The sequence below is a fragment of the Paramormyrops kingsleyae genome, chromosome 19 (assembly GCF_048594095.1).
Source record: "Paramormyrops kingsleyae isolate MSU_618 chromosome 19, PKINGS_0.4, whole genome shotgun sequence".
Lineage (NCBI taxonomy): Eukaryota > Metazoa > Chordata > Actinopteri > Osteoglossiformes > Mormyridae > Paramormyrops > Paramormyrops kingsleyae.
Genome location: NC_132815.1, coordinates 3,922,743 through 3,948,852, shown reverse-complemented (window position 1 = coordinate 3,948,852; position 26,110 = coordinate 3,922,743). Strand labels below are relative to the sequence as shown.

The window sequence follows — 26,110 nt, the reverse complement described above, 5'->3', positions numbered from 1 at the left end:
AACTCGGAAAGATAATTCACCGGCCGTCGTCTCTGGGACGTGTATCGATCCATGCTCAGCGAGCTCCTCTTAATTTATTCCATGTTACTGGTGCGAAACAGGCCGCGCGACACTGTTAGAGTGGCAGCTCTGAGAGGATGGCGCCGTGATCGATGATACCAAGCCGCCGTTTGCTCAGACTTTGGGGACGGCTCAGGGAGGGACGGAAGACCGGCTTGCACAGTGATGTATTGGTGTTGACCTTCAACACTTGACCAAATGACAACACATTTGGAACCCGACTGCCACAGTGTGGTAATGTGCTTCCTGTTGGCGCTCTCTCGCTGTCGAGTTACGAACGGGGAGGAAATACGCATGTATCGACTGATCAGCGTTTTGCTGGAGTCTGTGGACGGCAACGCCCAGCTATAGAACCAGGATGACGGGGGGTGGAATTGAGTTTGCTTAGCAGTGCAGAACAAATTTTCGTTTAACTCATGCAAGATACACACAAGAGCAAATTCATTTTAATAATTCAAACCGAGACAACAGATTGTTATGCCTGTGAAGTCAGCACATCACAGACCTCTCTATTTAAAGATACGAGCGAGGCGGAATGAAAGTGGTTTGAGACGAGATATTCATCAAAATTATGGTAACGAGAGCGACGCCTTACTCGTATCGCCTTTAGTTGTTCTAGGAATAGGTATTTAAAACAGTCAAATGCCGTATAAAAATGCAAATGTTGTGGCTGTCGAGGTAATAATTATATCAACTCACAAAACATGCCTGAAAGTAAATCGCCATTATATTCAGCCATGTGCTTCCCTGTCAGTAGTTCCAGTAGTGTCTGAGAGGCGGGGTTTATTTGCTGAGCAGTACGGAGAAAGTGCAGTGCCGTGGTTCACGCCCTTTTCTCTGCACTGCCAAAGGTCTCTGGTGCTTCCCAACCAGCTGTATGTACTTACAATCATGGATCCCTTCACATCACAAAAACACCCCTCTGGTTGGGCGGGACCTCTACAGAGTGTGGAATGCTCGGCTTGTTAGCTGTGTCGGAGGGGGGGGTCTTACCTTTCATTGCTTCATTTTAATTACCGTTGAGGGATACTCACAGTCTGCATGGTATAAAAATATTAAATAAACACGTTCACTTTCATTTTGTTCTACCCAATTTATCATCTGGTTTTATGTTATGAGGTCTATTTATAAAGGCCTTTATGAAGTTTTAACATATTCTATGAAAAACTAGCCATTTATCAAGCGCAGTAAACAATGACTTGACACATCAATCTTTTTTTAATAATAATAAAAAAAAATCTGTCTGTGTTAAGTATCCCAGATCCCAAGCAAGCTCCAGACTGCTTTGCTTAATTGCTTTCATTTCTCTGTCCAGTTATTCTGTTAAGAACATAACAAGGATCACAGCGAATTTAGTCAGCCGTGCGATCCTGTCCGGCTCGTCGGCTTACAGTGCCACTGAAGCTGGGATCCTGTCATGCCAGGTAAAGAGCGCAAATCCTAATCTTCTAATTTATAACGCGCTCCGGCCATGGCGATGAGCCGAGCCGAAGACCGTGAGAGGTTGAGTGAAAAACTGCAGTGTCACCCTGCAAGTGCACATTTAGCCCTCCTGCATCAAGTTACTGTATTTATGTGCTGATGCAGCCCAGGGAAAACAGATGTCCTTGAGTGTTCGATTGTAATTATTAACGGGGATTTTTTTCCCCCCCTCACGGTGTACCTCAGCCAATGGCTGCTTTGCGGCTTGGGCAGTCCTCGCTACTCCGTACTCCTTCCTATGAGGCTGCTCTGAAGGCAGCGTGGTTCTCCGCTACGCTTGAGCTGAAGCTGCACATTATTTCACCTTGCTCTTTGAGTCTTAATTAAGTGGTCAGTCCGAGAGGCAGATTATTCTCTTTTCGACATATAACGGCGATGAACCACTACATCATCACCTTGGATATAACAGCACTGTTAAGGGCGCGATCAAGTTCTGCGGGTCCGTCTGATGTACTCCCAAACAGGCTAAGGACCAATTTGCAACATCGCGGTTTTTGGTTTGGTTTTTCACTCAGTAGCTTACCGATTCTTCTTGCACTCACATTTCTAGTCTACTCACATTTTTGTAGTTACGTTTCTTTTTAAAATATTAGATATCTCTATAACAAAGTGTAATCTATTAATATGCAAATAATGCAACTCAATCTTACGAAAGTAATATGGGAGGTAATGATGCCTACAGTTCATACCGCGCGGAGGAATTCACAAGAATAAATTGCAATAACCCTTCAAAAACTAACAGCTTTTAAAAGTATTAATTTCTACTCCAGATAATTGGATAGGACACCTGTGTGGCCGAGCAGTATTTCTTAGGGTATTGCCTTGTCAGGACTGTAGATTGTCTTTCGAGGCAGAGTGATCGTTTAGTGCAAAATGACAGTGAATCTTGGAAATGGGTCTCCTCAGAACATTATTTGCCATAAATTACGGGACGGAATTCTCTCCAAGGTCAGCTGTGAAGCTGACGGCTCCCCCACAGGCAGGGGAGAGCAGCGAGATTGGCCTCTGCCTCCACCTCGGCGGCCACAATTCGTCAGAGGCTGCTTGCCTGATTGTGGCTCCTTGGCTGGAAAAAAACACAAGCAGTGGGGGGGGGGTCTGGTCTGTAACTGGAGCCCTACTGAGGCCAGTGTTGTGGACAAGTGGCGATCTATGGGAGAGGCAATTATCCACTGCCATACCATAACGACTTTGATAGCTGGACTTTTATCATGAACTTCCGCATCTCAGACTGTTGGGAGCAACGTGCCTGCTGATACACAGGTTAAAAGTGGAAATAAAAGGACGGATTAACCCCAGCGTTTTTTTAAAATTCCTTTTCTTAGGTTTGGGCGATATCTAATTTTTTATACTGCTATACTTAACCAGACATTATACTGCAGCAGACGATATTTTGATGGCATCATCAAAAGCTACGCTGTTCTGGTGTTTTTGAAATCTTGGCGATAAAATGTGCCGAGGGGGTGGGGGTCCCCCATGATAAATTTCGGCAAATTTTATCGCGGGGTAATTTTATCGACAAACTTACAAAATACTGCAGTATACTGTATTACCGTAATTTCGCCCAAGTCTACATTTTCTCTGAATGCATGTCACCTCGGTTCATTTAAGAGCCCATTACTTTAAGCACCTGAAGACAAGAGGAAAACAACCACAGGTCTACATAAATACATCTAAGCTAAATATCTGGATTCATACATAACGAAAAAGATTGATAACAGGGAAACTCTAGAGCCGTCAGGATGCTGGAGCCTCTTCAGTCTCTTCAGATGTCCAACTCCCCTGGGAGCAAAACCACCCACCATCGATACACCAGGTTCTTCAGTCGTCGACTCCAAGCGATAATTTCCACCAGGCATCGCAGCAAGTCCTTGCCTGTCATCTGCAGTGTCACAACAAGCGCAGGTGCTCACCGAGATGCGTCACATATATCTGACAGTCTGACTTCTTTCACCGAGTCAGTTGGTGGTGAGTGTAAACACAGAGCTCCATTCATGTGCTGACTTGCGAAGCTTGCTTGCACTTCAACGCCACACTCTGTGAATCTGGTATCTGTCTCTGAGAGATAGCCTGCTTCTGCAAACCCATAATCATTACATTTTCAGGCTCCAATGGGTCTTTTATTTTGGCGCTTAAGGCTCTCTGCCTGCTCTTCCACGATTTGGTCTAATGGCATTCCTCGGAAGTAGAAATTTGGCAAATCAAAGCAAAGTGGTTGGATGGGGAACATGGACTGGTTAGTAATTTGACAGTAATGGTGTCTTCATCTACTAAATCAACCCATTTATTATGGAAACTGAAAACCAGAACAGTTGGCTCAAATCTTCTTGTCTTATATTTGTTTCAGTATAGTTTCCAGCTGCGTGTTCTTGAGTTCTGTATAAATTCCATATAACTCTTACACTGGCGATACAACTGACCCACTATTCTTGACTAACACGGCCACAAGGACTGCTGCGTGCATTCTGCTACATAAAAGCAATAGAACACAACCGCACTGGATAATGCACTCGTGCGGCACTCGCACAAGCACTGCACACAAATCCATAAGCCACGGGCAAACCACTGCGGCAAGCGCCAAAGCGTTGTGCAAAGGAATGAAGACGCAGCATGTGATAGCAAATTTCTACAGACAAGGATCAATATGTCAGTGATGGAGACTGATAGCAGCTTCCAGGCAGCCGTCAATGCACGGCATTAATGACTTGTAAATAGAGCTGATCCCCATAATCACGCTTGTCACTCGCCGTCTCCATGCTCCCGAAGACTCCTTTCTGGCAGAGAGAGCTCAGGAGTGACAGAAGCCAGATCAGATGTCTGCGGCACGTATCAACAAGCCGTGATCAAAGCTCAGGAGATGTTCGCATTTTGCATAATCCACCGTGCAGAGGCATCCAAAATCCTGCCGTTTTGACACCAATTTCCGTTACTTCTTCAAAACAACCCTCTTCCTTGTCTCAATTACATTAACAGCAATCTTCCGCATGGGACGCAGTACGTTTGAGTAACAATGGAATGCTTACTGACCATGATACAGTCACCCCACGGACATTGTGGTGTCAGCTGGCAGGTATAGTACAGACGGAAAGTGTCAGTCCATAACTCGCCAGACAGGCTGGGGGCTTCTGTCCTGGGTGCATGCAAAAGCTTTTAAAGTGGTACCAAGTGTTCATTACAGATAAGGGAGTTTTCTTGCCAGTGTAATTACCTTGGTCTTGTTGCAGGAAAAACGTGCCAGTTAGCTGGCTGCCCCCTGGAAAGCCAATAAGCATCTAATGGCTCCTCTTGTTCTCAGGTTCATTATGGCGCAGAGTCTCGTCTTGTGGTTCCATGTGTAACATACAATAAGAAAACCATTAGTTAAAAAAAAAAAAAATCAAAGTTAAATCTGCTTTTGCCATAATTGTTTGTGGAGATCTTCAGTAAATATTGGATAAATATTGCAATTTGAACTTGAACATTCAAGTATGGCCAATATCTTTCATTTATTTTGTTTAGCTCGTAGATCAGTGCATAAACGGCGATACTGCAAGGTCCCCAAATGGCATTGCGACACCAAACCACTTGCAGAGATGTATCTCTCCTTCAAAAGGTTCCCCCAACACTGGAGGATTTGTTTCTAATGAATGTTTACAAACAAGTATCTTTTTAAGAATAGTACCGCTACCCTCTGTTTAACTATAATGCATTATATATTTAAGATTCTGTGTATTTTTCTGGTATATTTTGTTTTTAAAGACAAATATTATAAACATACTGGGTTAATGAAGAACAAAGGTTGCTTACACACCGCTCTGATTATTTCTGACAGCCGGAAATCAATGTTCTCTCTCTAAACCTATTTTCTCTTTCTCTTTGCTTGTAAAAGTGAATTCAGCCTGCTTTTAATGGCTTTAATAAATAACGGTATTCCCCAGGGGACCGAGTTTTACAGAAAAAAAACCTCCTGCTTCGATTACCTATGGATATCCAATTAGTTTACTTTATCCCATATAACAAGACTTTAGCAGAAATATGTCACAACCAATTTAAGAGACTTTCTTCATGCATCCACTTGGAGAATGGAGCCAGAGGCAGAATATCTGACGCAAGACTGGTTGATTGTAAACAAAGAGAGAAACTGAGCAGCCTCACTCTGGACAAGGCAAAAGGCTGGCTGCACTGAAAAGGGTAGAAAAGCATTAGCTCCGAAAGAGAGCAGATCCTGGTTCATTTTAGTTTACATTTTAGAGGAGCACGTTTTGGACAGTTCACCTTACAGGAACGTCAACGGCACGGCTGTCATCACCGGTGGAATAGAGATAAGGGTAGATGGCAGGCTTGGCGGGCACAGAAGCCTACTAAGTGGTTATGAGACCGCCAAACGCGTGATGATGGATCAGCAATCTGAGCCGGTATGACACAGCGAGCAGAGTCCCGTCGAGAGCTGGCCGACCTGCTGCGCAGCACCCAAGCCGGAGAGGTCCACGGGGGGACACCGCCCGTGACCATGGTTACCGCTCCCAGTCAGGGTCTGCTGTCTCCATGCGTCGGCACGGTCCATCGGTTACGTGCCTCAAATGAGGACAACGAGGTCGTTCTCCTGGAGAGAACCCATCATCCGAGGTGTTTGCCGTCTCTTAGGTTGCTGGGTTTGTTGCCACGGTGCCCGAGAAAAGGGGGGGGGGGGGCGACTCTCCCCAAGTCCCCGACGAACTGCTTTGCCAGAAGGCTTAATAAACCAAGAAGAGGCCATTAATAAGTAATGCAGAGCTGTGTTGACAAATAATGAAGAGTCTGTCAGTTGTGGTCGGGAGCAAATCAAATCACACATTCAGCCAAATGTCACATTCTACACCGTTGTCAAGGATTCCGCTATAAAAACCAGCCTTTATTGTGCACCACACTGTAAAGAGTCACTAATGACAATAAAAAAACGACACTTAAAGAGCCAGTCAGGAAAACGCCAGTCTGAGACAGAACTCCATTCCAGCTGTAAGAGTGATGCCCACGAGTGCTGAGGTCCCCACAGGTGCTGTTTGAACCTAAGCAAAGGAGAGCAGTTGGGCGCTCTCTCTCTCGCTCTCGCTCTCTCTCTCTAACAGCCAAAGTGTGAGAGGATGGGCCATTCAATCTCCACCGGAGAGCATGTCAGAGAAGAGAGTGGTCAATTTATACTTGTGTGTGTTTTTTTTATAATTTTTTTTTTTTAAAAACCTGTGCTAATTATTTTCGTTACTATGCTGTGGGACTTGGGTGGAAAAAAAAACAGTGGAATTGGCACAATAAAAATAATAACTTTTATAAAATATTTATAGGATATTGGAGTTTTATGAAGGCTCATCTAAACATGACATTTCTTGTCATAAGTATATTTACTACTCAGCACTAAAACATATTTCGCTCATCACGGCTCTCATATAAAGATCTGTGCTATAAAACTACCCGTAATGTTCCTAGTCTACTGGTGATTTTTTTGGCCCCGTAGCAGCTGGGCGACTGCACAACGTGAATGACCGGTAACTTCTAGACAAAGCACTCCAAAGCACCTGAGGCCTGCCGCTGGCCACTGCTCCACAAGCATAGTTATGAAAATGCATTTGAGCCGCACATCAATCTTCAGGAACGTGTGACACTCACTTCCATGACAAGCTGGGTGCTAGACCTTTATCCCCATTCCCGCCGTTATCAATAATAGTTCGTTTATGCGAATGCGTTAAGAGGTTGTTTGCCCATCACACAAATCACAGCATGGATCCATTTTGACACGGCATCAATTTGTGGCGGAATTAAATTTGCCCGAGCAAATTGTCCAGCTCTGCATTTCACAAGATCGCCAAAACAATCAGATCTGTTTGCACAGTGGTACGGTGCTACTAATGAGGCACTTTGCACCCACTTATAAACACGTTTGTTCCAAATACACCTGACACATTCGTAATGACAGACATATAAGGGGATTAGAAGGACTTGGGCATGTAAATGATTTTAAGCAAACAAACAATCAAGTGCAATCCCATAATCCCGTCGGTGAAATCCCATGGTGTAGGAGCCTGTTGGAGTCCTGGCTTTCGGTGTTGTGGCAGTCCGCACTGTGAAGGGGAGGTTAGGGGTAGCAGTACAGCACCACGGACAGCACCACAGCCCAACCGACACAAGTCTGGAGGCCCCCACTTCCTGTTGGCCATAGTTGCCCTGGTGGATCATGAATTAATCTGCACTGCAACTCTCCTTTCACACAGCCTGCCTGCTGCTGACCTCAAAACTGCAGTACTTCCTAATATGTACATATTTGTGTTTCAAGCACACAAAAGTATTGTTTTTTTTGGGTAAAATGCATTATACATTTGTATACAACACACAGTATGTTTGACTGTAAATATATATGTACATTACATTATTAGATTTGTTTACACGTATTTTTTATAATCATGTCTCTGGGTAGTGTATCCTATCTAGGATGTACCCCAGCCGTGTTCTCTATGTTACCTGGGATAGGCTCCAAGCTCCCAGACCCCAGTGAAGCACAAGTGGGTTCACAGTAAATAATGCTCTGTGCTTCACAGTTCTTTCATTGAGTAGCATACATAATTTTGTAAAGCAGTACAGAAGAAAATGATACAACTCTGTGTAATTTACGTATGGCATATATTAATACTTACAGCATATGGGCACAGACACTGGGATGTGTGAGGAGTAGTCCTAGCACTAACGATGTCACAGGTGGGTTCATCACGCCCCGTATGAAGATCTGCTTCCATTAAGCGTCAGTCCGATAAGCAGAGTGTAAAATGACTAGACCTTAGGGACAATGTGTTTGCACAGGCAGCATATTTATCAAGGGGGGGGGGGGTCTAAAGATGCGGTCACAAGAGCACAAAAAAACTGCGTCATCTTCGCCGTGTTGAGCGACAGTGAGCATGGTGCAGGATGTGACGTGCTGTTTCAAGACAGTGTTGGTGCAGTGAGGGATAATGTTGATAAGGAATGTCACATTTAGTTTTGCCTATAAGATATACATTTGCACGCTGCTTATCACGTTTTTTTTTGTGTACCACACCAGTCAGTATCGGTGAAATTAGTATCACACAGTGCAATAAACACATATTCTAATGTTAGCCTTCTAGCTTAAGTTAGCTTGGTGTAACGCATATAACAGTCATCCAGAGCGCCGTAATATGCTTTCTACCTTCCAGACCAGTTTGAATGCTCACTGCCAGCCATGCAACTTTTCTCCTGTTTACAAACTTATATTCTGGCATTCGATAGTTAAAAAGAATTCGTGGCTCCGTTTTGTCCCACAGCCGGTGAAGCTGCAGGGTCAGCCCACCTACACTGCACCTCATTGGCTGAGCTACAGAAATTCGTGGGTCAAAGTTCAATGAAGACTATCGCTCTGCTACCGGATGTGAGGGACCTGATTTTCTCGTTGTGCTGATATAATGGAAGTGAATGAGATATATTTTTTCACACTAGTGAGACAGCACCTTTACTAAGTTCCAGAGAAAAAAAAAAAAAAGAAGACATATCTCCACTCTTGTGCATCCAAGACAAACCATGGAAGGCCATGCAATCATGATTATCATAATAAATCTGTCAGTCCAACAATTAATCTGTCCAAAACTTTTAACACATAAATTATCATACGTTCCTCAAATTCATAGTAAAATTGCGTCCATTTTCCAGATGCGCAAAGATCAACAGCACAGCTCCTCACACTACTGGAGTATTCGAACAGCACAGCTCCTCACATTACTGGAGTATTCGAACAGCACAGCTCCTCACATTACTGGAGTATTCGAACAGCACAGCTCCTCACACTCCTGGAGTATTCAAACAGCACAGCTCCTCACATTACTGGAGTATTCGAACAGCACAGCTCCTCACATTACTGGAGTATTCGAACAGCACAGCTCCTCACACTACTGGAGTATTCAAACAGCACAGCTCTTCACACTGTAATTTTCCTCTGGACACCTTTTTTTTATAGCAACAACACACATTTGGAAATGTGGAAGATTAATGCCAGAGATTACGGTCACATTTGGGCAGTATTTCAGCCTGGTGAGCCCAGCAGAAGCACAGTAAATTAAATCCTTGGTATAATAGCTACTAGCTCCCGACCAGAGGATTATGGGAAAGAAGCTGTGTAGCTGCAACCGCGGATAGCTTCTATCAGGGAAGCACAGGAGCACTGAATTCACAGCATCACAATAGGCTCCGTCAGATGTAAAAAGACGACACCAGTCCGCACATCAACTAGCGCATGGAACAAAACTGGTAACCATTAAAATGCATAAAATTAGAGAAGATGCTTCACATATGTGGCACACATGGATACTGAGTTCTCCTACTGCATCACTAAACACATTAACTGTACAAATGGGCTACAACCTACAATGGCTGCTTTGGATGAAAGTGTTTTCTTATCTTAAATTAAATCTAAAAGTATCTTTGCAACTTTGTGAACACAGTTTGTATTTTTGGCACAGGGTACAAGTACATTGCCAAAGGACCCAAAGGTCGAGGCTCATCGGGAATGGAATCTACACCCTTCTGGAAAACATTTCTGACCCTTCTTTTGCCAAAAAACCAGCTGAACCTATCCATTAAAATGATGTGACATTTAAGGCTTATTTAAATTTTGCATAAAATATCTGCATATGTATGCAAAATGATGACTTTCATATCAAAGGTTCCACAGTTTCTGCATGTTCTCTAAGCACATGAAAGAACAAACGATCAAAAATGTTCATATTCATCTATTTAAGACGCACATATACAAATATTCAAAAACAAAGTTACACGAACGCTAGTGTGAGCTATAGAACCTCTTAATATTAATGATACACATTACCCAACACATTTGCTAACGCTGAGAACTAACTGCAGGGAACAGGAAGCGACGGATGATAAGCCGCATGCCCTGGAACTCAAAACCGGAGCTCAGCAGATTAGTGCGGTGGGCTGAAAACACGAGACACCGGTGCCCCTTTCCGCACTCCGTTCTGCACCGGTAATCAAGGAGATTTTAGATGGTCACAGTGAAATCTGTGGACGTGACCTGCCGCAGACCACCTCCTGTCACACGCTCCCCCAGAACAGCGTCCGGAGACGCGCTCATGCAGACCCGCTGCGCTGCAGCATCATAGAATAATACGTAAAAGCTGAAATGATTGGGGGCAGGGGGATGACGAGCACTATTAAAATCCACAAACCAGCCCTTTTAAGTGACACTTTCTCAATGAGGATTTCCTTTGAAGACTGAAATTCACAATACAGATAATCCATTATGATACGCAGTCGTTTCAGACACCACTTCTACGGCCGTCAAACGAATGTCCGAGAGCGTGTCCGTGCGTGACTGTCCCCGTCTCATTTTAAGACGCTGTGCATTGTGCATGATAAAAGCACAAACTTCTCTTTGAAATATCCCGCGTCGTGCCTACATGAGCAGAATGGAAGGCAGTCTTCCCCAGATCTGAAAACATTAGGGATGCCTCTGTTCTGGTTTGCCACACGAGGAAATTAACTTGACCTCAGAACGCATCCGTACAAGAGGCTCAAAGTCAGAGCTTGCTGGAAGTTAAGATGCCAAGTGCTAAGCACTCTCGTCGTGTGACATGCTGATTTTCTAAGCCAAAGTGACAGTTCTTGCTTTCAGGATAATTTTAATATTTAAAAAACCTGACATTATGTCAGAGCACTTTAAGTTTGAGACAATTTAAATTTTTAGCTTCAGGGTCATTATACATTGCTATTAATCAGTTTGAATTCATCTGCTTTACTGAAATCCTAATTTATAGGTTGCATGAACAGAAACTTTAAATTGGATGATTTTTATTTTATTTTTTTAAACAAAGCCTCTTCAGTGTCTACAGGGAATATTTAGGGGAGAGATTTTGGAGTAATCTAGTTTTACACCCAAAATATATTAGTCAGTTGGTGCTTCAGGACTTGTTTAGATATTCTTGGAAATCTATGTAAATTTGTCATACAACCGATTTAAAAAAAAAAAAAATCAGGCATATTGCTAGAGTGTTAGCTATTTGCCTCCATTTTAAGGCATCGCAGCCAGGAGTGACTGTGAGGCTAGTTGATGCAGATGATGATGCCACAGAAGTTTTTAAATGCCCAGGGCTAATGATGCGGCCGCCTATCCCACCTTTTATCCGTTACTTCTGCACCGTGACGAGGTAAAACAGAACCGATTCCACCCCCTTGCTACAGAAACATTCAAGGCGCGTTATAAATTGGACTGCAGAAGCTGAGAGCCAATTGGCTCCTCTCCCACCCTACCCTGGATTGCTGAGCATCCTGAGTTAAGCTAATGCTGTCAAACCAACAAATTCCATTCCATCATTAGCGTCATCTGTTTAGAGGTAGGCTCTAGGGCAGGGGTCTCCAACTCCGGTCCTGAAGAGCTACTACTGGACGGTAGCTCTCCAGGACTGGAGTTGGAGACCCCTGCTCTAGGGGAACAGGATTTCAAGCCATTTGGCAAACGCATACAAGGCTTTTTATTTTTAGTTTTTTTTCTGCATCTCTCAGCTACCTGTTCCACCTTGTGGTATAATTGATGAGAAGCCAAGCCGTTGAGTCTTGGGTCGACGGTGGGAGGGAAAATTAAATATTAATGGGATTTTCTTATTTTGACTGAAAAAGCATTCCAGTTTTCCACCCTTTACGGCCTCTGACATGTCCTTTATTACATCTCTTCAAGCTATTAAAAGGTGACCTGAATACTGAATCAGTGCAGGCTCTGTCCTGCGAAAGTAATAAACTTACGAGGATAAAAGTCCTGGAGAATGTGCTGTGAAAGGAATCTGTTTAGGAAGGGGCCAAAAGAAAATGCTCAATTCATAAATATGTATGGGCTTCAACAGACTGCATGCGGAATGCAAATGTCATCACATGTTTGTCCAACAGTTTCATGAAAAATGTCTGCTAGCTTTGGCATGATTTGGAAATCTGACTGAACACTACCTTATCATACACATGCATAATTAATGGAAAAAAAACATGGTAGCTAATAACAGCTGATGTGCACGGATTATTTCTAATTTTCTGCTGGAGTCCCAAATTATATCCATGAATTATATGCCATGACCTCGTGCTTGGGAGCCTTGGTTTCACCTCGGCATGTAAATTATTCGGCTGGCGCATTAGCCGATCAGCCTGGGCCTGCATGGGTGAGGAGAACAGCAGCGGATGTGTAGGTAACATCTCGGAAGCGCGCGTGAACCTGGCATGATGCCTGGAGCAGCCCAAGGCCATGGCGCAGGCAGACTCAGCACGACATAAAGGTATCTGTCTAGGGCAATGAGAGGAAACTATTACAGAACACTGGCTGCAATTCCCTGCACTCCTTGCGTGCTTTTGGTGAGCCCCACGCTTTTCATACCTATTATATTTCCTGCTCCGATGAATGAGGTGTAAATTTGTCTTGTACCTACAAAGGTGTGTACTGAACCTGCAAATTCCTGCCGTAAATTAATCCAATTTCTTCTTTGGTTTAAAAAAATAAATAAAAATCTTTTGACATATAAACAGTTCATTTGCCATATGTGTTACATAGAGTGCACTAAATGTTCACAGAACCCAGTCAATAAAGAAACAACAAACTCATTTAATAAAATGGATATACACCCCCATCCATTAAAGTAAATGATTATTCTGTCAGTTTCACACCAGCGTTTTATTCCGGCTGTTATCCCAAACTATTAATCTCTTTAAGTATGGGGGCTGATAAAAGGTGAGGACTATAAACTTGTGGGGTTTTCCCCCCCACTGGTATCTGAGCGAAGGCAATCTCTGCAATTATGTTTTGCTGCTGCTCCTTCTTCTAAGTGCTTCTGCACAGACCATAATTACAAGGGCCATCTACACCAGAGTGGGAGGTAATTCAATACAGAGCAGGTCATTGCATTTAATGGCATGACTCATTATTAGCACGCTGTCATTGAGATCGATACAATATAAGTGAAAAGACGACCACCAAGCTGGGCGACCATCTGAATGCCCCGGTCCGATGGATGTTAGAAATCGCTCATGCTTAGAAAAGGCCCCTAAAGCCTGCACCCCCAAGGTCAACTAGGGTTAGCCTAAGTACAGTAGCTCATCCCCCCCAGAATAATCCTGCAAATACTTCGAGGAGTCTAAGACTGGACCAATAAGGGTAGCTGTTAATGGACAAGTAATATCCAGCAACTGTCAGCACACAACTCACTCACAGAGCATTCGAACAGATTGAGAGCCACACGGGGGGCTCTCACATAATGAGGAAGGCTAACAAAAATCACTTTGAGTTAGAAAATCCAATTGAATCCATTAATGAGTTTGACTGCAGCAGTCTTACAATACGCTTCTATAACTGTTACTTTTATGCAAACCTGGGGAAATATGGTACTGGCACATTAAAGAGCAAAAATGTTTATTCATCTGAAATCCAAAGTAAACGTGAGGATGTCTAATATTAAACTATGTGTAGAATGTATTAAAGGGGAAGAGGACATTTTTCTTATATGTAAAAAAAAAAACACTAACACTCAACCAATATGCTTAAAAGTATTTTTCCAGCAGGCAGGAGAAAAAAAAACCATAGGGGTTCACAAAGACTGGCTTTTTAGAGTTTAGCTATTGAAAGAGAAATATATGTGAACTCCATCCATCCATACATATTCCACGATGAAATTCACAGTGCAGGTTCACTGCAAACATGAAACGAATCCCAGGAAACCCAGAGGTTCTGGGTTTAAACATTTTCAGTTAAAGTTTTTATGGTATTTAGATTTAAACGTCACATTATCATCCACGCGAGTCCAAACAAAAGTACAATACCATCCATCCATTCATCCATTTTCCAACTGGGTAACCTGGACAGGGTTGCAAGGCAATACAATAATATACAAGACAAACATTATGCAATAAGTTGCTATTATTATACCATTATGTCATTATTTAGATTATAATACCATTATATGTCAGGACTGAGTTATTGCCATTCATTGCATGACCTGTTCTTGTGTGTTAAGGAAATAACTTCATTAAAACAAAGAGTTCAGGGCAACATTAAACATAAGCCTAAGAACCTGGGATTTGTGACAGCTCATGTTCAAGCCCTGATTGTCCTCTCTTTGCATGATACATTTCATTGTAACAGTGAAGGTCTCTAAGGGTCAGGATCAGTCCCAGTCCTGCCTCTTCTGTATGTCAGTTCCCTGTTTGGCCAGCAGGTGTTGCTGACCATCAGATTGTTCTTAGCTCCTAGTATTTTCCCCTGTTCTCTTCTTTATGGGTGAAGTGGGTAGCTGTGTCATCCAGGCTTCCCATTTGACGTGGGTTACATTTACATTTAGGATTCTTTGCTTATTCCTGTTGGTGTATTTCTGTGCAGTTCCTTGTTTTGTTCTTAGTTGTTATTTCACAGTTTTCATTAATGTTTAGGTTCCCTCGTTCTAGTCTCCCCTGGTGCTTGACCTATTGGTCTCTTATTGCCCACACCTGTTCCTCAGTGATCTTAATCCCTAGTAATTGTTAACTGCCCCCATCTGTCTCTCGTTGAATCTAGTTATTTGTGTATATAACTGCCAGCCCATGCTTCAGTCTTCATTCGGTCATTGAGTGTGTTTGTGTTGTAGAATTGCTGTTCGGCTGTTTTTCTGTTCCTGGTTCCTTTGTGTTTTATTGCCTTTGATTCCTGATTGTTTCCCTTAATAGTCAGAGTTTGCTTGCCTTGTGTTACCCTGTGCTCCTTGTGACCTTAGTGTTTCCCTGCTTGTTTTGACCCTTTTTGGTCCTTTGTTTTTCATTTCTTTTTTGAGTTCAGTTGTTCAATAAAACACCTTTTGCCTGAGAGCCACACCATAGATTGTCTGTTCACCATACCATACCGCAACACCAAATTGCTTTTGAGTCTGAGGTGTCCCATTCCAGGAACATCACACAAGGTGTGCACTTTGAAGAGAACCCACTTTATTAGTTGCATGAAAATGTAAATATACTGTAAATGACTTTTGGTTCCATGTGTTGCTGGGGCAACTCATTTGTCCCTTTTTTTAGGCACCATACTTAAAGGGGTGACACTTCAATTAATAGCTCTGCAGAATGACAGACACAAAGCACTTTGGTGACTAAAGATGCTTTCAGATCTGGGGTTTAACAAAGTAACATCAATCACTCATTTAAGAACTAAAGCGTAATCACTGTTATATGTTTAACAAGGCTTTAAAACAAAACAAATTCAAATTTGATATACGTGAAACTCTTTCCTTATATTCGATTTAAGCATTTCTAAAGGCATCCTGTCAGTGGTCACACTCATTGCTTCTGCACTTCCTCACAAAAGTACATCTACAATTCTTTGCACACGGCTACACAGCAGGTACCTCCAGGGTCCATGGACAATCCGAGAACCCCTTGCCTCTAGCTGCAGACCTAGCCATTACACTCGAGCGATACTGGACAGGAGGCAAGATGAACTAAATTGATCTATCTCACAGCAGTGGATACATCTAGCACCCCTTGTCTCACAAATTCTTGCTGTTCATAGGACACTTTCAACAAACCTAGAAAGCGGCTTGAAAGGGAGAAACACAAAGTCTCTGTTATCGGAGTTCTCCGAGCCGACCTTTTCCTTTCGTGCTCCCTCCTCTCATCTCCAAACACTCAGAATTTTGAATTTAAATCTTAAAACCATTTAAATCATTTAAAATGGAATCATGAAATAAACTTGCAGTGCTACATCCAATGCCCTCGGGAAATATCCAGCCCTGCCGATGACACCCATTGCCATGGTAACACTCAGAGCACTTCCTATAAACCATTAATTGACAGCAGCAGATACAGCTGAGAAATTAAACTCATATTTGTCTAAAATTGTGTTTTACACATTACTCTGTGTAATGCTAGCTTAAATAGCCCAGTGAGATCCAAAGCCAGGCTGTACAGCTTTTCCATTTCCTCTGAGCTTTCGGTGACACAAAACTCTCCCATATGTCTTCCTAATAAAATATCTAATGTAAAGACGGGAAAAGCAACACAAGCTGCTTCTTAATACGGGTTTGACCAATTCTTAGTGCAGAAAAACAGAAAAGTCAAAGTCAGAACATTCATTCTACACATATTCATAAATATCCCCTTTCAACTAAATACAATCTGGCTTAATTTTGCTGTAAAGCCAAATCTCTTTAAACTATAGTCAATCAGTAAATAATAAACAGTTGGGTCTCTTTATGTATTAACTCACACAAGCAATCAAAACAAATCAAATTTCAATGGGAAAATAAGGTGCCTTCCCTTAGCTGTTCTGCTCTCATTCCTCATGGTCAAGGAGATGGGTTCCCTGCAATTGATGAACCCAGCTCTCATCTAGTTATGTCTCCCATTACTCTGCCAGAGTAAGAGAAATTGACTGAGCTAAATCAGCTTACTGTTGAAAATATAATTAGAAATGATTTTTCTATTTAGTACAATGGCATTATGTCCAAGCACATCAATAACCCCTTAACAGTTCATCTTTTTTTAATAGTTTTGGAGCCTATGTGCAAATAGTAAGTGGTCTAAATCTTATCACAGCTCGACTGAATGTTAAAGAAACAAACACAGCTTCCTGACACAGACAAGGGCTCAATATTGGTCTGTCAGCAGGATCAGGCTACATACCAAGACTCTGAGAACCATGCTAAGCTGCAAAACCAGATAAATAAAACACATTTCTATATATTGATTTATAATTTATTTGGGGGGAAAAACAATTACCCATAGATCCAAATATTTCTAAACAAACACTAGAAAGATTATTACAGTAACTTGCTGGCAAAGTGCAGGTGGCATGAAGTATTAAGATAATCTGCAATTGCAATGGGTTGTATTTCTCATCCACACTGTAGCATTATGAATCCATATGTGATATTGATCTTGTCTGCAGACACACAAGTGTTTGATCACGACAATCTGGCTTTATAATCTCATTCACTCAATCTGAAGGCAGTGAACATCTAATGTGAGACAGTGTCAGATTCAGCTGGACTTAAATTAGAACAAACCACATTAAATTTAAAGATAAAGAAAGATTCAGGTATAAACTATAGTATACTAATGTAAAAATGGCTTCGGAGTCAGCAATAACTGGTCGCAGAAGTTTATAAAATAATTCTATAAAATCCTCCTTATATTCAAAATGTATTGGGCTAAAACCTAACATAGCTTGTAATCTGAACAATATTGTCATAATTTAAAAACAGATATTCAGATCAGTAGATAGCAAGTATTTTCTTTGAGAAAATATCTTGCTGTGAAATGGTTCCATTGCTATCAGCTTATCTGGGTTTTACATACTGCTGCCTCTATCAAACACCAGTGAGTTTCCCTACAAAGCACATTTTCTGCATTTCAGCAACACTGTCACTACTCGTCCAGTTGGATACTTCCTCAGGTGTCACGCTTGTTTCTGGTGCATCGAAAGGTTTTGAAATTCTTGTGCCAATGCAGTGTTTAAGGTCTAGTTGATATAGGATTTCTGCTTGATTTTTATGTTTCCCATTAATGAGGTAAAAAGGCACTTCGTAAACATCACCTTCCCAACTCCATCCATCCATCCATCCATCTTCTGAAACTGCCAGTCCTACACAGGGCCACTGGAGGCCCGGAGTCTTTCCTAGAGGCTACAGGTGCAAGACCGGGAACAACCTGGGATGGGGTGCCAACCCATAGCAGGGCACGCTCGCACACACATGCACATCTACGGGCAATTTGGTAACTCCAATTAGCCTCAGCATGCTTCTCGACTGTGGGGGGGAAACCGGAGTACCTGGAGGAAACCCCGCAACCACATGGGGAGAACATGCAAACTCCACACACATGGAACCCTGGTGGAGACTCGAACCCAGGTCCCAGAGGTGAAGTTAAGTGAAATTTTATTGTCATTCACACCATACAACAGTACAAAGACAGATGCAGGCAGAACGAAATTGTGTGAGGCGACCACCCCTCTGTCCCAACTAACTACTCTTATAAGTGTAGATTTTCTTGAGTGTGTCTGATCTCCTGTCACAGACCAAGAGCATGCACTTATGGAATGACTGGTGCACATTCTCAAGATTAAGCCTGTAATGTACGTTGACCTTCCATCTGGGTTGTATACATACCGTTGGCTTATTTTGCTAGAGGGAGCATACAAGATCTCCATTCAGGAAAGCTGCCGCTCATCTTTATCAGTTCAGTAGCACTCGCACACAAGAGAAGCTTGAGATCCTACTGGCAAGGCAGAAAGGGAAAGCCTTTGCATCTGCAAGGAGTACTACAGAAAGAAGCTTAACAGTATCCATCAAGCATGTGGAGCTCCACTCATTATTTATGTATCCTGAAGTCGATTACATGAGTGGAGCAGTGCACCGAGAGGAACCCATGCCAGAACAATCTTGATCCTTTTCTCCCCCTCAGAAAGCCTCCATGCCACAATCAGTACAGTTGATCTTACAAGAGACACTCAATGTACTTTAAATCTAGCTGGTCCACAGAGCTGATGTATCCATCCTATTATGGCATGTTTCAAACTTTAATTAAGCAACGTAGACCAAGTCAATGGAGCAGGGAATGGTGCTGCGATACAAGAGTCTAAGGCTAGAATATGATCATCCACAAAGGGCTTTCTGTGGGTGCAAAATGTGTCTACACAATATCTAAAGCAATGTAAATATCCTTTTGTACACAATCAGTCCAAGTGTGTGCCTATATGATCATACCCCTTCAAAAATGGTAGTAAAACAGATCCAGTACTCTAGAAAATTTCAGGGTAAGTTAAGACAGATTTAATATTAGGTTTCAGCAAAACAACTGTGGAAATAGAAAAAAAAACTACGGAATGCCAGGCAATGTCATTTATGATTTCAATTCACTAAAAAGGTATCTTTTCACATTGCACATTGACAGCAGTTAACAGAAAAAGATAAAAAGCATTTCAAAAACATTCAATTAAAAGGACAAAAAGGTAGGTCGGGAATGAAAGCATTGACTGACAGTATGTCGAAAATATATGGAAACCTTTAGATGTGTTAATCATAAAATATCTGTTGAGCTATACTAAATGAACATGTGATTTTAAAAAAAGCATTTTTATCCACCATCGACGTTTGTCAGTTCAACTGTTCACTATTCAGGACAGAGGAGGGTGGATCGTTATTTTAAAGACACATAATGACATTTTAGGCATATGGGAAAGTGCATTTTAAAAGCTTTTCATAAAAATATAAATGCCACTCATGATAGTCCTTACCACTATTTAGTCCATGTTGCAATAACTTTAAAAGGATATAAATACCATCAGTGCAGTAATACATTGATGTATATTAGCTAGGAACAGTTTCATGGTACAGAGCTTTGGTGGTCATCTAAAAATGGAAAGGTACCATTTTCACTGGAGTCCAGCAAAGTGCAAGTGAAATATCAAACCTGCTGAGTTCAGAAAAACTGTAAACCGAAAAAGAAATGTAAATGCATGTATCCTGTAGTTGGCACAAATAGTGCTTTTAAGGGATACCTACAGTGAAACTTTTTGGCTACAATGGATGTAATACAGAGTGCCAATTTCCAGCCATATCTGAAATTGGTTTGTTTTCCCCCACAAGTAACATCACAGGACTCAAAGTTGTTTCCAGGAGGATAAACAGAATATATCCATTTCAACCAGCAAAGTCTTTAAAGCAAAGGAGTAACATCATCAGTCTGGGAAGAAGAGACACGGTTACCTTTTCAATAAATCATAAGCGACAAGAAGATGACTGAGGAATGTGAGGTTTGCGAATTGATGCATTCCTGAACCCATCTTTGCAACTGCAACCCTGATTCTTGGGTATGTGTAGAATGCTAGCAATTAGCTTGTGCCATTTATCTCTGTCACTTAGAGATTTGCAGTATTTTCAGAAGGCAGCCAAGTTCAAAGCTGCCAATAGATCAACATTATTTAAGGCTGATATTGCTCTAGTTCAACATGCTAATGGAATCACAGACCACACTCCTCCAGAATGGCAGAAGAGTGGTGATACACATCACCCACATCAGTCTGTTTGAAAGATGGTCTTACATACAATGAAGACTTGTAAAAATGTAACGATTTTAACGACATTTGCAGTTCCTTCACTCACCAGCAATACCCCTAGCCGACGCAAGCAGAAACAAACTACTTCCAAATTGCGACAAAATTAAAACTGATAACAAATAATTACTAACTTCCAACAACATGAAACCCATACTTCTTGAAAAAGGTGACAGGATAAGAGAGGAACAGTTGGAGAGCAGACTCGCATCAGGAAGGACAAAGTTTTGATTTGTTCCCCATGTGCCACAGAAATGATAAAGTGACCAGAGTTTCTTTTTGCTCTCCACAGACAGTTTTACTGCACCTGGCATCTCTTCAAAGCACCAGTCATGCTGCCAAGCCACGCAGGATACTCTGCTCTCACCTCCTCCCTGAAGGTCAACATTATGCCATCTTGTTTCCAAACAGAGCTCCTAGTCTTTAATTCCCTTTAAGGGGAAGCTTGTTCCCTGCTCTGTCATTAAGATTAATATGGTGCAGTAGCTTGAACCCTTGGTTTGTCACCGTCACGTTAATTGAGCTCTGTAAGGCGATCGGCAGCACAGCAACCATTGCTTGGGCTTAAGGTGTGATTTTGTGTGTGTGTGTTGGGGGTTGAGGACAGAACCCAAGATCAACAGGTTTTATTCTAAGCTATGTATAAAGGAGGGTCTTTTAGTGCAATCCAGCAGCCCCTGTAATGTACCGTACAGGCACATCCTGACTGCAGTGAGGCAGTGCTTTGAGGGACAGCTGCATGAAAGGGTAAACCGAAAAAGCAGAGCGCTCCCTAACCCTCACAGGCTGGGGGAACGCTTATACGCCACTCTCTCGAAGCACTGCTCCACGTACTCAATCTGTTTGGTTGCTCTTCCCCATGCGCATCTTTAGTGAGTCTGTTTCATACTTCGAGCGGTTTTAAAAAATTGATGCATTTATTTACTTGTTTATTTCATTATTTAAATTCAGCTGCTCGTGTTTAGGTCTGGGTCCCAACTATGTGTTTCTGTCAGCACTAAATAAATCACATTTCTTCCCTGGGCTAAATCTGCTACTGTGGGTGCTCTTGGAGAGGTACTCATAAAAAATGCACTGCGGAGCTCTCCATACTTCCAAACTATTAAGGGAAACCTCTGGAGGCAGCCCAGAAGATTTAGATTGGGGCTTTACAAGAAAGCCAGTGATTAGGCTTGAAACACTTCCTCATGTCCTCTTTATCAAATATCTTTTGCTAAAGCAGCTGGTATGAAATCCCCCTTGTTATGGTAGCGCAATGTGCAAATATATCCCTTTTCTGCCAAACTGGCACAAGCGAAAAGGCAAATGGTGCAACACACGCCCCCGGGCATCAGAGATGCCTCCACAAGGCGTCGCGGCTTCGTCCGAGTATGCTGATGTTTTCTTCCAGATAGCACAGAGACATACTGCGAGACCAACCGAACTACCACAGCCAAAGGAATCTGAACATCATGTAAAATAACATCCCGGGAATTGTTAAAAGGCAGCGAATTATACAGTATTCTTTGCACAGTTTTTCACCATATTACGCTGTATTTTAAATACTCGTCACCTCACTGCTGCATGTAAGAAAATAATATAGACAAACACGATAATATAATATAATACTAGTAACATAATAACACAAAACGGATTAACGCCCAAATCACGTAAGTCTGTCCAGATCAAATCAGTCAGCATGTCCAGATTTATTTCCTCATTAAATGCGGCAGACAACTTCATTACTTGATTGGGTTATCACTATAATGAAATCGTAATATGTTAAGTGTGTAATTTTAAAAAGAAATCATGCGGCACTAACTTTTTGTTTCAATTTCTCTCCAAAGTGAGACATTCGTCACGCTCATGGATAAACAGCAGCCGAACATTAACCGGCGTACCGGTAGATCCTCACGGCCACCACGTATTTCATTAACATAATTAAATTGCAGAATTTATCCAAGCGCTGATAAATGTGTATTGCTTGATTCTTGCCCTATATCCGCGGTTTAATATAGCGACGGAGATCTCAGTCAGGCTCCTGACCTGTAGTGTCTGCACTAAGTTGCCCCCACGACGTCAACTTCACGACAAATGCGAAATAAATGACTAAACGAAAGAAATCTGTCCATATAGAAATACCACAATCAGTTTCACACCTGTCTGTACATCTCTAAAACTTAAGAAGAACGTCGCTTTGTTCCGCCCGGCGACACAGTTATCTTAATCATCCCCAAGTATTACCAGGTGTTTCAGGCGGCTGCTGCTTAACTGCGAGTCTCATTATCCCAATATAAAATAAAGCAATATATATTTAATGCCCCCTCAGCATGGCCACTTAGGTGTACAAACCGCTAATTGCTTGTCGTATTCATGCACTCCGAGCATTTCTCCGACCCGCACTTCGCACCCCCTCCCAAGCCGCCACCCCCCAGCAGCGACACCGGCGCCGAGCCGCCGCCCTACCTGCTCGGCATCCTCCGCGGGACACGGCTATCCTCTCAGCGTGGACATGCAGCAGAGGGCGGAGACGCGGCGCAGGTCGAGACGCTTCCCCCCATTTCCCCGCGCTGCCCGTCACCAGGTGCTTTTCTTCTCTCTCTCTCTCTCTCACACACTCTCCCCCACTCCCTCTATCTCTCTCTCTCCCTCGCGCTCTCTCTCTATTCCGCCCTCCGTTCTCCCTCACACACACGGACGTACATTCACCTCTCAGTTACACCAACTTTTCTTGCTGTTTTTAAGCGCTATCCATTAGATAAACCTCCTTATAAGCGCCCAATCTCGCGTCGCTCGTTCCTTTACGCAGATAGGTAACGGCGGCGGCCGCCGGGTCACGTGGCGCTACGGTGACATATAAAGGAGGACCGAAGCCGCTTCATTCAATAAAAAGCTGCGGGTTGCTAGGGTGTGTTTTTTGTCTGACGTTCACAATAATCAGCAGAAATGAATTTACATATCTTAATGGCAGCCTGGAATGTATCAGCTTTCCTTAAATTGCCTTACATTAAAATAAATCCATCCTTTTATTCTCCACACGACGTTTTTACTACGGGGTCGTCGGACGCCTGTAGCATTTCCCAGCAAGCCGCGGGGCGGGGGACACTGGAAGGCATGACGCCCCTTTGTGGGGCACACGCACATGCACACAATGGCACAGTTGTGGCAATTTTGAGATACTGACTCACATAACTGTATATTTCTGGACTTCTGAGGAAATGGGAGTGCCGTAAGATACCTGTATAAACACGGAGAATATGCAGACTCTGCACAGAGAGCTGATGGCAAGAACTGAACTTGCAACCCTATCACAATTCACAGTCATGTCAAAATATGGGGACTCAGCTGGTCTATGTGGGACATAAACCTGTTTGCTGTTGTCCTCACAACTGTATGTTGACTGTGCACTCTGGGGATGTAGCGCAGGTGCGGCCGACACTGAAACTGCAATATTCACAGCACTAAGCACTTTATTTATCCAAAAATTGTGTAAGAACAAATATCTGATAATTCATTCCAGGAGGCTGCAGCTGGAACTCTTGCACAATGCAGGATGAAGCCCAAAATTAACTGGAATGTTGAACTTAAGTTATCTTTCACCAAAATGCTGTAAGAAAAATATATAAACGGACAGTAGCAATACTTACACAGTGAATTAAGCTACAAGTCTTGCAAAGGAATGGTGCAAAGTATTTGCAGTTTCATCAAGTACTCATAAGCTTAATATATCTGCAAAGTATGTAACTACAAGTGCATGATAATCCATCAGAGGGGGATTTAACAGGAATGCCTGTCTACTGTGGGCACATTAAACATAAACATAAGTTTACCCTGACCTACAAAGAATAAACAATGTCAAACAATACTCGTGATCAAATACTGAGAAATCCCTGGCAGACGACCAAAAAAAAAATAAACTGTAGAAACTACAGTACAGTGGTATTGCCATCACTATCAGTAATCGTGTTGGGAGAAGATATTGAATTTCTTGTCCAGTGGAGATACTGATAGCTTAGTTTTACAGCGGGTCACCAAATGTATTAGACGAACTTGGGATCCTTCTCTAGCCTCCGTAGAAGCCAGATGGTCTTGAGTTAGAACTTTCAATTATTCAGTCATCCTGAGAACAGATTGAATCTGTCAAGCGTGAGAGAACTTGGCTGGCCTCTTCCAGGGCTCCACAGTGTCATGTGCTCTTATCTGTGTGTATGTGTGTGTGTGTGTGTGTGTGTGTGTGTGTGTGTGTGTGTGTGTGTGTGTGTGTGTGTGTGTGTGTGTGAGTGTGCAGTACTTGCAAAAGTATATATACAGTACTTGCAAAAGTCTTAGGCAGTCAGAGAAAGTGGTGTAAAACTATACTGTCTGTCATTAAAGTGTGTCAGTTTAGTATTCGTTTCAAAACATCTCCTAAGTTTACCCCAGTATTTGCAGCAACTGTTGCATACACCTGTGTATTTTTTGAATCAACCACTAACCCACATTGTTAGGCTAATCAGTACCTCATTGAGTTATTTAACTACTTAAGTTAAATTGCATCACCAGCTCAATTAATAAATTAATGAATGCATGGAATGGCTGAGGTGCCTCTGAAGAGAGGTTTGGGAACCAAAGCGGTGTTTTAATCAAGAATAATGTAATAGTTAACAGTGTTTTAATGCAATATAATGCAAGTTGTAAAAGATCTGTCCATCCATCCATCCATCCATCCATTCCATCCATCTTCCGACCACTTACGAGGTCACAGTGAGGCTGCAGCATCGAGGACACCCTCGATGGGATTCCAGTGCATTGCAGGGCACACAGATGCATACACTCTGGCCAGTTCAATGTTGTTCTTTAATCTGTCACTGACTTTTACATATTATTGGTAACAATAGAATTGTATGTGCCTGTCATGGAATGTTACCACTGTTATCACTATAAGGCAATGTGTCATGCTTCTCCCGCTCTCTAATGCATCCTGCCTCATCAAAGTATGTCCACTGCAATTATGGAAATCACCAGAATGTACTAAATAATGTAAAGCAGCGCATGAACATTACTTATCATAACTTAATCATGCTTAAGGCAATGCTTAAGATATGTAATGGGAAGGTTATCACACTGGTGATTAGTAATACAAGATGGAAACATCAGTTAATAGCCTTTAATGAAGATTCTATCTGTATATTAAAAAAGCAATTATGCCACCTTAAAATAATGGTGTTTTCCCCAGGTATCAATAATATAATCAATAATGTTTAAAGAATATTTTTTGTTACTAACAAGCCTAGTTTAAAGAAAAGCCTTAAGACTGGATGGAGAATCTTTATTATGTGAACATAAACATGTGAGCATTATCCAGTGTTACTTCATTTAAGGTTTTACACTAATAATTATCCTTAGCTGGATATTTAAAGCATGTTAGATTTATTGCCAGAGGAAAGAGCAACCGAACTACTCTTGGGAGTTCAATCCCAGCTATAAATAATATTATTTCCAAATGTCTGCATAATTATCTGCTATTTTTAATATTAC

General features: G+C 42.2%; 1 protein-coding gene across 5 annotated transcripts in view; it reads right to left on the bottom strand.

Annotated features, from left to right (window-relative positions):
* The window catches only part of LOC111842979 (heparan sulfate glucosamine 3-O-sulfotransferase 5), a 47,369-nt gene extending 23,968 nt beyond the window's left edge, over window positions 1-23,401 (bottom strand). The window contains exons 1-2 of one of the 5 annotated variants that reach the window (XM_072702958.1): window positions 23,303-23,401; window positions 4,751-4,861 (exon numbers count right to left, since the gene is read on the bottom strand). The gene's annotated coding sequence lies outside the window, so the exon portion shown is untranslated. The other 4 variants (XM_023810162.2, XM_023810163.2, XM_023810160.2 and 1 more) reach the window with 4 other exon arrangements.
* Between the last annotated feature and the right edge of the window lie 2,709 nt (window positions 23,402-26,110).